The sequence below is a fragment of the Peromyscus maniculatus genome, chromosome 23, assembly GCF_049852395.1.
Source record: "Peromyscus maniculatus bairdii isolate BWxNUB_F1_BW_parent chromosome 23, HU_Pman_BW_mat_3.1, whole genome shotgun sequence".
Classification (NCBI taxonomy): Eukaryota; Metazoa; Chordata; class Mammalia; order Rodentia; family Cricetidae; genus Peromyscus; species Peromyscus maniculatus.
In genome coordinates, this window is record NC_134874.1 from 48890511 (window position 1) to 48901531 (window position 11021).

General features: G+C 43.9%; 1 long non-coding RNA gene across 1 annotated transcript; it reads left to right on the plus strand.

Annotated features, from left to right (window-relative positions):
• Positions 1-1001: 1001 nt before the first annotated feature.
• Positions 1002-6088, plus strand: LOC143270343 (uncharacterized). The gene is made up of 2 exons (XR_013047484.1): positions 1002-1492; positions 1531-6088. It is a non-coding gene; the product is annotated as an uncharacterized LOC143270343 (long non-coding RNA).
• The last annotated feature ends 4933 nt before the right edge of the window (positions 6089-11021 follow it).

The window sequence follows — 11021 nt, forward strand, 5'->3', positions numbered from 1 at the left end:
TGTTGTTTGCTTTTTGTGTGTAAGATGGATTACACCTTCCTTGGAATTACTGGACGGTTTGTAGTCCAAACGGCTCAATAGCATCATTATGAACCAGGTAGAATTTTTAATTAATTAATTTTTAATTTTTTTAATTTTCCGGGCGGAGCTGAGGACTTGTGTTTGGTAGGCGAGCGCTCTACCACTGAGCTAAATCCCCAACCCAAACCAGGTAGAATTTTTGTTGTGGGTGGGGCCCCATCTTCCTTCAGAAATTGTTGTTAGGAAAACTTAATCGTTATTAATATCAAAACAGAAGGTTTAAACTTTGGGATAGCCTGCCGGGTGGGGGTGGGGGTTATGGGCTACAGAAAAGGAGCCAAAACTACACAGGGGAAGCCCTGTGTAAAACAACCAAACGGAAAGAGGTGTGTGTGGTTCATATACTCAGTAGTGAGACTCTGTTGCAGAGAAAAACAACATTTCCATAGCCAGTGGTTATCAGTTGGAGATTAAAAAAAATGAAACAAATCATCTTTAGTCTAATTTTAAAAGAGAGAGAGAGAGAGAGAGAGAGAGAGAGAGAGAGAGAGAGAGAGAGAGAGATACTACTATGAACATTAGACAGCTCAGTGTGCACACAGGGTATGATATGATACTGTTCCTGTCATTCTGATTTATCTTCCTTGATGCTACACATGGTTGCTTCCATCTTGGTGAGACAATTTGAACTCTGCTAGCAAGTGTCTGGATCATAACTTCATCTCTCTCTTTCTCTCTCTCTCTCTCTCTCTCTCTCTCTCTCTCTCACACACACACACACACACACACACACACACACACACACACACACAGACCCAGGACAGCCTCTAAGGCTACACAGAGAAATCCTGTCCCCCCCCCCCAGTGCTGGGATGCCCCACCAACATCTGGCGATATATATAAAAATATATATAAAGCCTCACCTTCTCTCTCATGACTTGGCCTGCTCTGCCTTCACAAACAGCCCTCTTCCTTTGGGATTGCCAAAGTTCAGCCAGTCATCAGACACACACAGTGAGCTAGAAAATTGGGCCGCTCTCGGCCTTTTTTTTAAGGTGGGAAGTTAGATCTGTAAGGGTACTCATAGGACTGATTTTACTGTGTGCCAGAGGTTGTGTAGTGCCATGTTTTCATTTCATTTTCTTCCCGCCCCCCGCCCCCCCACAACCCCCGTCTCGTCTCTTTTATTCCAGATTTCTGTTTTCTCCCATTCCTCCCTCATGCAGTGATAAATGACTGGTGAGAAATGTCCCATGGGCCCTGATGTCCACTTCTATCCTCTGGGGGCATCAGGCAGGAGTGTGATACACAGAATTTGTTTTCTTTTGTTTTTCAAGACAGGTTTTCTCCGAGTAATTTTGGTGCCTGTCCTGTAGACCAGGCTGTCCTAAAGGCGTGCTGGAATTAAAGGCGTGTGTCACCGCCGCCGCCCTGCATTGATGCACAGACCAACAGGCAAGAAAAGTTCAAGGTAAAAAAAAAAAAAAAAAAAGAAAAGAAAAGTTCAAGGTTACCATGTAACCTCTTGACCTTGTGCCAGAAACTTTAGGGAAGAAAGGCTCAAGGGTGAGGCCACAGCTCCACTTCTCTACTTAGATATGCATATCTGTTGCCTTCCAGTTAAGCATTACCTTCTTGTTGGAGTTGGAGAAAACCTTCGTTGTTAATTTGAATTCAGTCATTTTTAGGTTTCTGAGTGTCTCTCTATCTGTGCTCCTGACAAATTATCCCACTGCATCTCTTGTGTAAGGAATGTTGGACTCATTGTGTATTTATTTTATTTTATTTTTTTAAAAAAATATACTTGGTTGTGAGACACTGTGTAGTTGCAGGGAATTGACTCAAGAAAGATCTCTGGGAAAGCAGCCTAACCCTAACCCTCTCAAGCCACCTACCTCCCCAACAACTTGCTGGATCTCTGAGTTTAAAAAGAGAGAGAGAGAGAGAGAGAGAGAGAGAGAGAGACAGAGACAGAGACAGAGACAGAGACAGAGAGAGAGAGAAAAGAGGCCTGAATGGCATGAAGTTGCCTGGAGCCCGGGGCTTACCCTTCCCCTCATAAATCAGTCCCCCAGCACTATTGTCTGTTGTGTTTATGTCTATTTAATTTTGTCTGTCTGTCTGTCTGTCTGTCTGTCTGCCTGCCTGCCTGCCTGCCTGCCTGCATACAGGAGTATAATAAGTTCCTAAGTTGAGTTCTGTCATCATGAAAGAAAAAGACAGGACACCGAGGGCACATGAAATGAGCAGAGAATCATATTTAGCCACAGTTTGCAAGACTCTTTTAGTAGCTGGAAAACTGCTGGTGGGTGGGAGTGAGGCTGATCTCACTCCATCTTTTCAGCTCCTTAGGGTCTCTGGATCTTCTTTGTTTGGTTTTGTGTGTGTGTGTGTGTGTGTGTGTGTGTGTGTGTGTGTGTGTCTGTGTCTGTGTCTGTGTGTTGTTGTTTTCCCCGGTCTGTAAATACGCATTTCTTGCCTGCAGGGAGGTGGTGGTGAATGCCTTTCATCCCAGCATTCAGGAGGCAGAGAGAGGGGCTTAGTGACCTTCTGTTTTCAGTTCTGGCCCTCTAGAGGCTAGGAAACAAAGAGAACAAAAAGGACCTTGCCTAGCATGTCACATGGTAGCTTCCATCTTGGTGAGGTCCCTTCGCCAAGATGGCTGACATCATCGTGAATGCTTCCATGTTGGTGAGGTCAATAGCCAAGAAAAGTGCAGTGTACCTGAAAAGTTTAGAGCTACGACTACCCCACCCCCACCCCCCACCCCCGCCCCAGGCATGCATGCACACACACAGAGTGGCACACCCAGAGACACATAAATAAACACATTTTGAAATTAAACTAAAATGTTAAAAAGTTAACAGGAGAAGAAATTAAAAAGAGACAGAGAGAAAAATGTTGCTCCTGGAGTTTTATTTTATTTTTTGAGTTCTTGATTGATTTTTCTTTGGGTTTTTCGAGACAGGGTTTCTCTGTAGCTTTGGAGCCTGTCCCGGACTAGCTCTGTAGACCAGGCTGGCCTCGAACTCACAGAGATCCACCTAAGGATGTTGAGCATTTCTTTCAATGTCTTCCAGCCATTTGTGATTCTTCTTTCGAGAATTCTCTGAAGAGCTCTTCAGCCCTTTTTTTTTTTTTTTTTTTTAAATTGGATTGTTCAGTATTTTGAGTTCTTTATATACTTTGGAGATCAGTCCTCTGTCAGATGTGAGGTTGGTGAAGGTGTTTTCCCACTCTGTAGGCTGTCTTTTTGTCTTACTGACCGTGTCTTTTGCCCTGCAAAAGCTTCCTCGGTTTCAAGAGGTCCCGTTTATCAATTGTTGTGCTCGGTGTCTGTGCTGCTGGTGTGCCGATGCGTTCCAGAGTACTTCCTATTTGCTCTTCTATTAAGTTTAGTGTCCCTGGATTTATGTCGACCCCCTTGGACTTGAGTTTTGTGCGTGGTGACAGATCTTTTACAGATTGACATCCAGTTATGAAATCTTTACTTTTTTAAATAAAAGAATCAAACAAATCAGAGGGCAGTGACCTGTCATTTTCATGTAAAGATGTGCATTTTGTCATCCAGTTCTAAGAGAGTTCAGTGATCATGAAAGACAGAGACAGGACCCTGAGGGCAGGTACATGCAATGAACAGAGAATCACACTTTACCATAGTTTGCAGGAGCTTTTCATTAGGTAATGGGCCATGCTTGCAAGCTAAGAGCATTTGCCAAAATTTACAAGCTAAGAGCATTTACCAAAAAGTTTAGAACTGTGATTCCGCGCCGCCCCCCCAGGCATGCATGCACACATACAACACACACACACACACACACACACACACACACACACACACTCACTCACTTTGTGTGCACATGTAGGCATACCCAGAGACAAATAAATACATTTTTGAGATTAAAATAAATGTACAGTAAAATAATGGAATAAATAAAAAATTAAAAACAGGCACAGAGAAAAACATTCCCAGAGTTACAGAAATAAAAGGAAGCCTGGTGTGGTGAGGCATGCCTTTAATCCCAGCACTTGGATCTCCGAGTTAAAAAAAAAAAAAAAAAAGTAAAATATGAAAGAGGCCTGCCTGCCTGCCTGCCTGCCTGCCTGCCTGCCTGAGCCTGGTGGTGGTGGTGGTGGTGGTGGTGGTGGTGGTGCAGCAGCCCTTAATCTTGGCACTCCAAAGGCAGAGGCAGGTGGATCTCTGTCCTTTCCAGGTCAGCTTGCTCTACAGAGTGAGTTCCAGGATAGGCTCCAAAGCTACACAGAGAAACCCTGTGTTGAAAAACCAAAGGGTGGTGTGTGGGGGTGGGGTGGGGGAGGGTGGGAGATAAAAAAGGAAGAGGCCTGAATGGCATTGGGGTTTACTGGAGCCCGGGGCTTACCCTTCCCCTCATAAATCAGTTTGCCCAGCACTGCTGGCTGTTGTTTGTTTGATGCCAAGTGAATTATATTTGTGTTTATGTCTATTTATTTAAATTTAACTTTTTTATTGTTTTTTGAGAGACAGGGTCTATCTGTGTCATCCTGATTATCCTGGGTGTGTGTGTGTGTGTGTGTGTGTGTGTGTGTGTGTGTGTGTGTGTGTATGTGTGTGTGTGTGTGTGTTGTTGTTGTTGTCAAAGAGCAAAGGAGACTTCTCTGGCGCTCAGGGGTGGGGATGTCTTTATATATTTGGGCACCGAGTCTCTTGTGTGTGTAATGTTGGACTCATCGTGCATTTTTTAAAAACTATAGATGGTGGTGAGCCACCGTGTTGTTGCTGGGAATTGAACTCGAGAAAGACCTCTGGGAAAGCAGCCAGGTGCTCTTCACTGCTGAGCCACCTCTCCAGCCACTTACTGTGCATTTTTGAAGAACTGTTATTACAAAAAGCCTGGACGGTGGTGGCGCACGCCTTTAGTCCCAGCACTCTGGAGGCAGAGCCAGGTGGATCTTTCTGAGTTCGAGGACAGCCTGGTCTATAGAGCGAGATCCAGGAAAGGCGCAAAGCTACACAGAGAAACCCTGTCTCAGAAAAAAAAAAAAAAACAAACAAACAAAAAAAAAACCTGTTATTACAAGCAGTGGCTTATCACAGAGATCTGAACCCCCAGTCCCCGGGTGTGTGCCGTGACTGACACTGAGTCTGCCCTTAGCTCTCTCCTCTCCCTCCCTTCTTTCTCTCCCTCCCTCGCCCCCTCTCCTTCTCCCTCTCCCTCTCCCTCCCCCCCCTCTCTCCAGCCTCATGCTGAACTTTTGTTCCTGTTTGTTTGTTTTTGACTGTATCATTTCATTTGTGTGTGGGTGTTTCGCCTGCTGGGCTGCCTGCATGCTCACTGTTTCGGCGTCAATTTTGGAGTTCGATTTTGTACAACGAGACAGATAGGTGTCTGATTTCATTGTCATGATTTGTTTAGGTATTGCACCAGTTGAGACAAGAGACTGAGACTTTCTTCCTAAGCCCTGAGGGAGGGTCTAACTTGCTCCAAGCGATCCAAACGGCAAACCCTGGTGAAAGGTGGGGGGGAGGGGACACCAGGCAACCCGGAAGCATTTTGTCCCCATCTGTCAAGTGAAAAAGAGATTTTGTGTGTGTGTGTGTGTGTGTGTGTGTGTGTGTGTGTGTGTGTGTACGAATGTAATGCCTTTCCAGTGACCTCTGAGGTCACTGGTATAATGACTGGGTCCCTGTACTTTCACTGCTCTGGCCATTTTGTTCAAGGCTCTCCTTGTAAGGGTTGAGATAAGGTTTCTCTATCTAGTGCTGTAGGCTGTCTTTTATATCAAATAGCTCTAGGGTTTGTTTGTTTGTTTGTTTGTTTGTTTTTAAATCCCTAATCAAATAACAGATAAATAAATAAAGAAATTAAAAATGAAAAAGAATCAGAAAAACTGCTGCTACAACTACCTTGTCTCAAAGAAAGAAGACATCATATTAAAACATTATTGAATTGAAGTTCTATCCGGCGAATCCCTGTGAGTTTGAGACCAGCCTGTTCTACAGAGCGAGTTCCAAGATAGGCTCCAAAGCTACACAGAGAAACCCTGTCTCGAAACTCCACCCACCCACCCCCAAAGTACATTTAATGTAACTAATGAATATCATAAATATAGTTATTGAATGAAAAAAAAATTTAATCACACAATGTTTTAAGTATGTTTACTATTTTGTGTTGGGCCACATCATAGCTATTCTGGCGGGCCGGCCCCCAGCTGGATTCTCCTGAATCTGGAAATTTTTCTAGAAAATTAAATGCTGAAGATGAGAATAGGAAAAAAGAAAGAAAGAAAGAAAAGAAAAGAAAAGAAAAGAAAAGAAAAGAAAAACAGCCTCAGATGAGTTTCTATAGGAATACTAATTTTTTAAGTATAATAAGACGAGAAATCCTTAACCATTTAAATAAGTGTAATCAACTATGTTAATATTGATGAAGAAAAGGTGTATAGAATGCAAACAAATGGAGTTTAGCAAAATAAAACGTACAGTGTGTCAAAAAAAAAGGGGGGGGGGGAAAGGGACATAAAAGAGGCCTGAGCCAGGTGGTGGTGGTAGGGCAGTCTTTTATCTCGGCACTCAGGAGGCAGAGGGAGGATTCCAGCCTGGTCTAAAGTGAATTCCCAGATAGGCTCCAAAGCTACGCAGAGAAACCCTGTCTCCCCCCCCACCACCACCAAAAAAAAAAAACCACAAAACCAAACCAAACCAAAAACAACAACAACAAAACCAAACCAAAGAAAAAAAGTTCTTTTTCATTTTGTTATGTGTTTGTTTGTTTGTTTGTTTGTTTGTCTGTCTATTTGTTTACTATCTTTTTATATGTACTTGGAACAGGATCTCTTGGCATAGCCTTGGAATTCAGAAAAATAAAATGTTAACACATTCTCCTTTTTTTCCTCATGTCCTCCACCCCCACCCCCACACCACATGGTGTGTGTGTGTGTGGGGGGGGGGGTATGTGTGTGTCCATGGCCCAAGCCCATACTATTTTTTTGTTAAACAATCCTGGAGTTACAGAAGAGACAGAGTCTATCTGTGTCATCCTAGCTGACAGGGTTTCTCTGTGTAACAGGCCTGGCTGCCCTAGAACTCACTGAGACCCGAGACCCCAGTGCCTCTGCCTCCCTAGTGCTGGGATTAAAGGAAGGCCTGTGCCAATAACACCTGGCAATTTCACCTTCTGTTGTTGTTTTGCATTTTTGGTTGTATTACAGAGTCTGTCCTGTCTGTCCTGGAACTAGCTCTGCAGACCAGGCTGGCCTGCAGCTCACAGAGGTAAGATTGCCCCTGCCTCCCGAGTGCTGGGATTAAAGCATACATCACCACAGCCTGGCTAATTTTACTTTGTGTGTGTGTGTGTGTGTGTGTGTGTGTGTGTGTGTGTGTGTGTGTGTATGTATGTATGTGTGTGTGTATACAGGAGTATAATTTTATAATTTTTTTTTTTGGTGTATCGTTGTTGTTGTTGTTGTTGTTGTTCTTTTTCCCTGTCTGTAAATACACATTTTTTTTTTTTTTTGCCTGCCAGCACCCAGGAGGCACAGGCAGGCGGATCTGGGTGAGTTTGAGGCCAGCCTGGTCTACAGAGTGAGTTCCAGGAACTCTGTCTCAGAAACCCATCTTGAAAAACCAACATTTAAAAAAAAATTAAAATTAATAAATCAATAAATAATTCAATAAATAAATCAATAAGAGGCCTGAATGCCTTAGAGTTGCCTGGAGCCCAGGGCCTACCCCTTCCCTCATCAATCAGATCCCCAGTACTGCTGTCTGTTGTTTGTTTGATCCCAAGTGAATTATATTTGTGTTTGTGTCTATTTACACGAAATGAGCAGAGAATCATATTTATATATTTAGCCAAGAATCTTTTAGTAGCTCAAATACTGCTGGATAATCAAGAAAAAAGTCCAATCCTCAGGGATGGGTGGGAGTGAGGCTGATCTCCATCTTTTCAGCTCCTTGGGGATCTCTGGACCTTCTGTTTCTTTGTTTGGTTTTGTGTGTATTGTTGTTGTTGTTGTTGTTTTTCCCAGTCTGTAAATGCACATTTCTTGCCTGTTGGTGAGGTGGTGGTGAATGCCTTTCATCCCAGCATTCAGGAAGCAGAGGGGCTTTGTGACCTTCTGTCACCCCACCCCCACCCCACCCCCCACCCCCTTTTATGTTCCGGCCCTCTAGAGGTCAGGAAAACACAGAGAACAAAAAGGACCTTGCAAAGTTTGTCACGTGGTGGCTGCCATCTTGGTGAGGTCACCGGCTAAGATGGCTGCCATCCTCGTGAATGCTTCCATGTTGGTGAGGTCGACATGCCATTCTAAGGGCAGTTCCTGAAAAGTTTAGAACTGTGACTAATCCCTCCCCCCCGCCCCCCTCCCCCCAGCAGGCATACAGGCTCACATGTACATAGATTATTATGCATATCCGTAGATGCATAAATACATTTTGAAATTAAACTAAATGTACAATAAAGTTAACGGGAGAAGAAATTAAAAACAGACAGAGAGACAAATGCTGTTCCTGGAGTTTTATTTTTTGATCTCGTGAGACAGGGTTTTTCTGCATAACAGTCCTGCCTGGCTGTTGGGGATTTAGCTCAGTGGTAGAGCGCTTGGCTAGCAAGCCCAAAGCCCTGGGTTAGGTCCTCAGCTCTGGGGAGTGTGTGTGTGTGTGTGTGTATGTGGGGGGGGGGGGAATGTCCAGGACAGTTATGTTCTACATATTGAGTCTGAATACAGTCTGAAATAAAATTAGAAAATAATGTAAAATATAAAAGAGCCCTGGGCCGGGTGGTGGTGGTGCAGCCTTTAATCACGGCTTCAGGAGGCAGAGGCAGGTGATTCTCTGTCCGTTCCAGGCCAGCCTGGTCTACAGAGTGAGTTCCAGGACAGGCTCTTAAGGCTACACAGAGAAACCCTGCCTCGAAAACCAAACATACAGCCTGCTGGTGGGGTGGAGGTGTATGCCTTTAATCCCAGCGGTCAGGAGGCAGGGGGGCTTTCCTTTTTTTTTTTTTTTTTTTTTTGTCTTTTAAGTTCTGGCCTTCTAGGGCTGGAGAGATGGCTCAGAGGTTAAGAGCACCAGCTGCTCAGGGTTAGCTTCCATCTTGGTGAGGTCACCGGTTAAAATGGCTGCCATTCTCCTGAAAGCGTCTATGTTGGTGAGGTCAACAACCGTGCTGTAGGTTGAGGGCAGTTTCTGAAAAGTTTAGAACTGTGCCCCCCCACACACACACACACATAGGAATGTACAATGTACAATAAAGCAAGAGAAGAAGAAATTAAAAAAAGATAGAGAGAAAAACTTTCCCAGAGTTACAGAAATAAAAGGAAGCTTGGTGTGGTGGGGGCATGCCTTGAATCCCATCATTCAGAAGACAGAGGCAGTTCGACCTCTGTGAAGTGGAGGCAGGTCTGATTTCCCAGGCTATGTATGTAGACAGGCCCCTGTCCCAACTAATTCATTGAATAGAAAATATACAAAACTTGGAGGAACCAAGCAAACAAAGGAAGGCAGTGCTTATGCGTTTGAAAATGACCCCCACGTTGGACATGAGGATAGAAGCCAGTCTGGAAACCTCATAACATCCCCAGCCCTGTTTGCTTGCTTGCTTGCTTGCTTGCTTGCTTTTGTTAGTCTGTCCTGGAACTAGCTCTGTAGACCAGGCTGACCTTCAAATCACAGAGATCATGCTTTCCTCCGCATCATACAATTTCCTCCATAGCATCCAAAGCCTCTGGCCTCCATATTTAAATTAAAATAATTAACTAACCTGGCATTGATAAAGACAAAAATGAATAAAAGCAAAGGGAATCTGGCCTGGGGATGAGATGAAGCTACAGATGTTGGTTTGGGAACCTGAGCTAGTCTAGGGTTCTGATCTCAGCAGTGTGTGTGTACATAGAATACAGATCAGATACAAGTTCCGGTGGCGTTGGGAGTTGGGGTAGTATGATAAACAGCCCAAATGTTGATGGCAATGATGCTTGCTTGCTTTTGTTAGTTTTTGTTTGTTTGTTTAGTTTTTCAAGACAGTCTTTCTTTCTTTCTTTCTTTCTTTCTTTCTTTCTTTCTTTCTTTCTTTCTTTCTTTCTTTCTTTCTTTCTTTCTTTCTTCCTTCCTTCCTTCCTTCCTTCCTTCCTTCCTTCCTTCCTTCCTTTCTGTAATATGTACAGATCTGCCTGCCACTGCCTACCAAGTTTTCTTTTTAAACAAAAGCCACTACTGACTCAGGCCTGGAGCCATGGCATTTCTGGAATTTCCGGGAATCACATGTTAGGATCTGGCGCCCTCTTCTGATGACAGGTTGTACATTCAGATAGAGTGCTCATAGACATAAAATAAATAACATACGTGTTTTTGTTATTTTTTGAGACAGGGTTTCTCTGTGTCGTCTCGGCTGTCCTGCAACTCACTCTGTAGATTCACCTGCCTCTGCCTCCCAAGTGCTCGGATTCAAGGTGTGCAACAGCACCACCAGGCCGTCAATCATTGTTTTTTAAAGACTCAAATGAATCAGAGGGCAGTGACCTGCCATTTCCACTTAAAGATAAGTTTTCTCCTCCAGTTTTAAGATAGTTCAGTGATCATGAAAGACAGAGACAGGACCCTGAGGGCACATCTAATGAGTAGTAGAGAGAATCCTATTTGATGACAGTTTACAGGAGCTTTTCATTAGCCCAAAGCTGCAGGGGAAAAAAAAAAAAAAAAAAACATGAAAATTTCCAACCCACACACAGGGGTGGTGGGATCGCGGCCTGACTGCCCTCTTTCCAGCTAGCTGCTGAGTGCTGGGATTACAGGAAGGGGGTAGCACACCCAGCTCATACAGTACTGAGAGGATGGAGCCCAGGGCTTCCCCTTCCACTCATAAGTCAGATCCCCATTACTGCTGTCCCTTGCTGTTTGTTTTATTCCAAGTTAATTATAATTAACTTTTAAAATTCTACCTTTTTTCTCTCTGTCTCCCTCACTCCTTCCTTCCTTTCTCTCAATCTTCTTTCTTTCTTTCTTTCTTTCTTTCTTT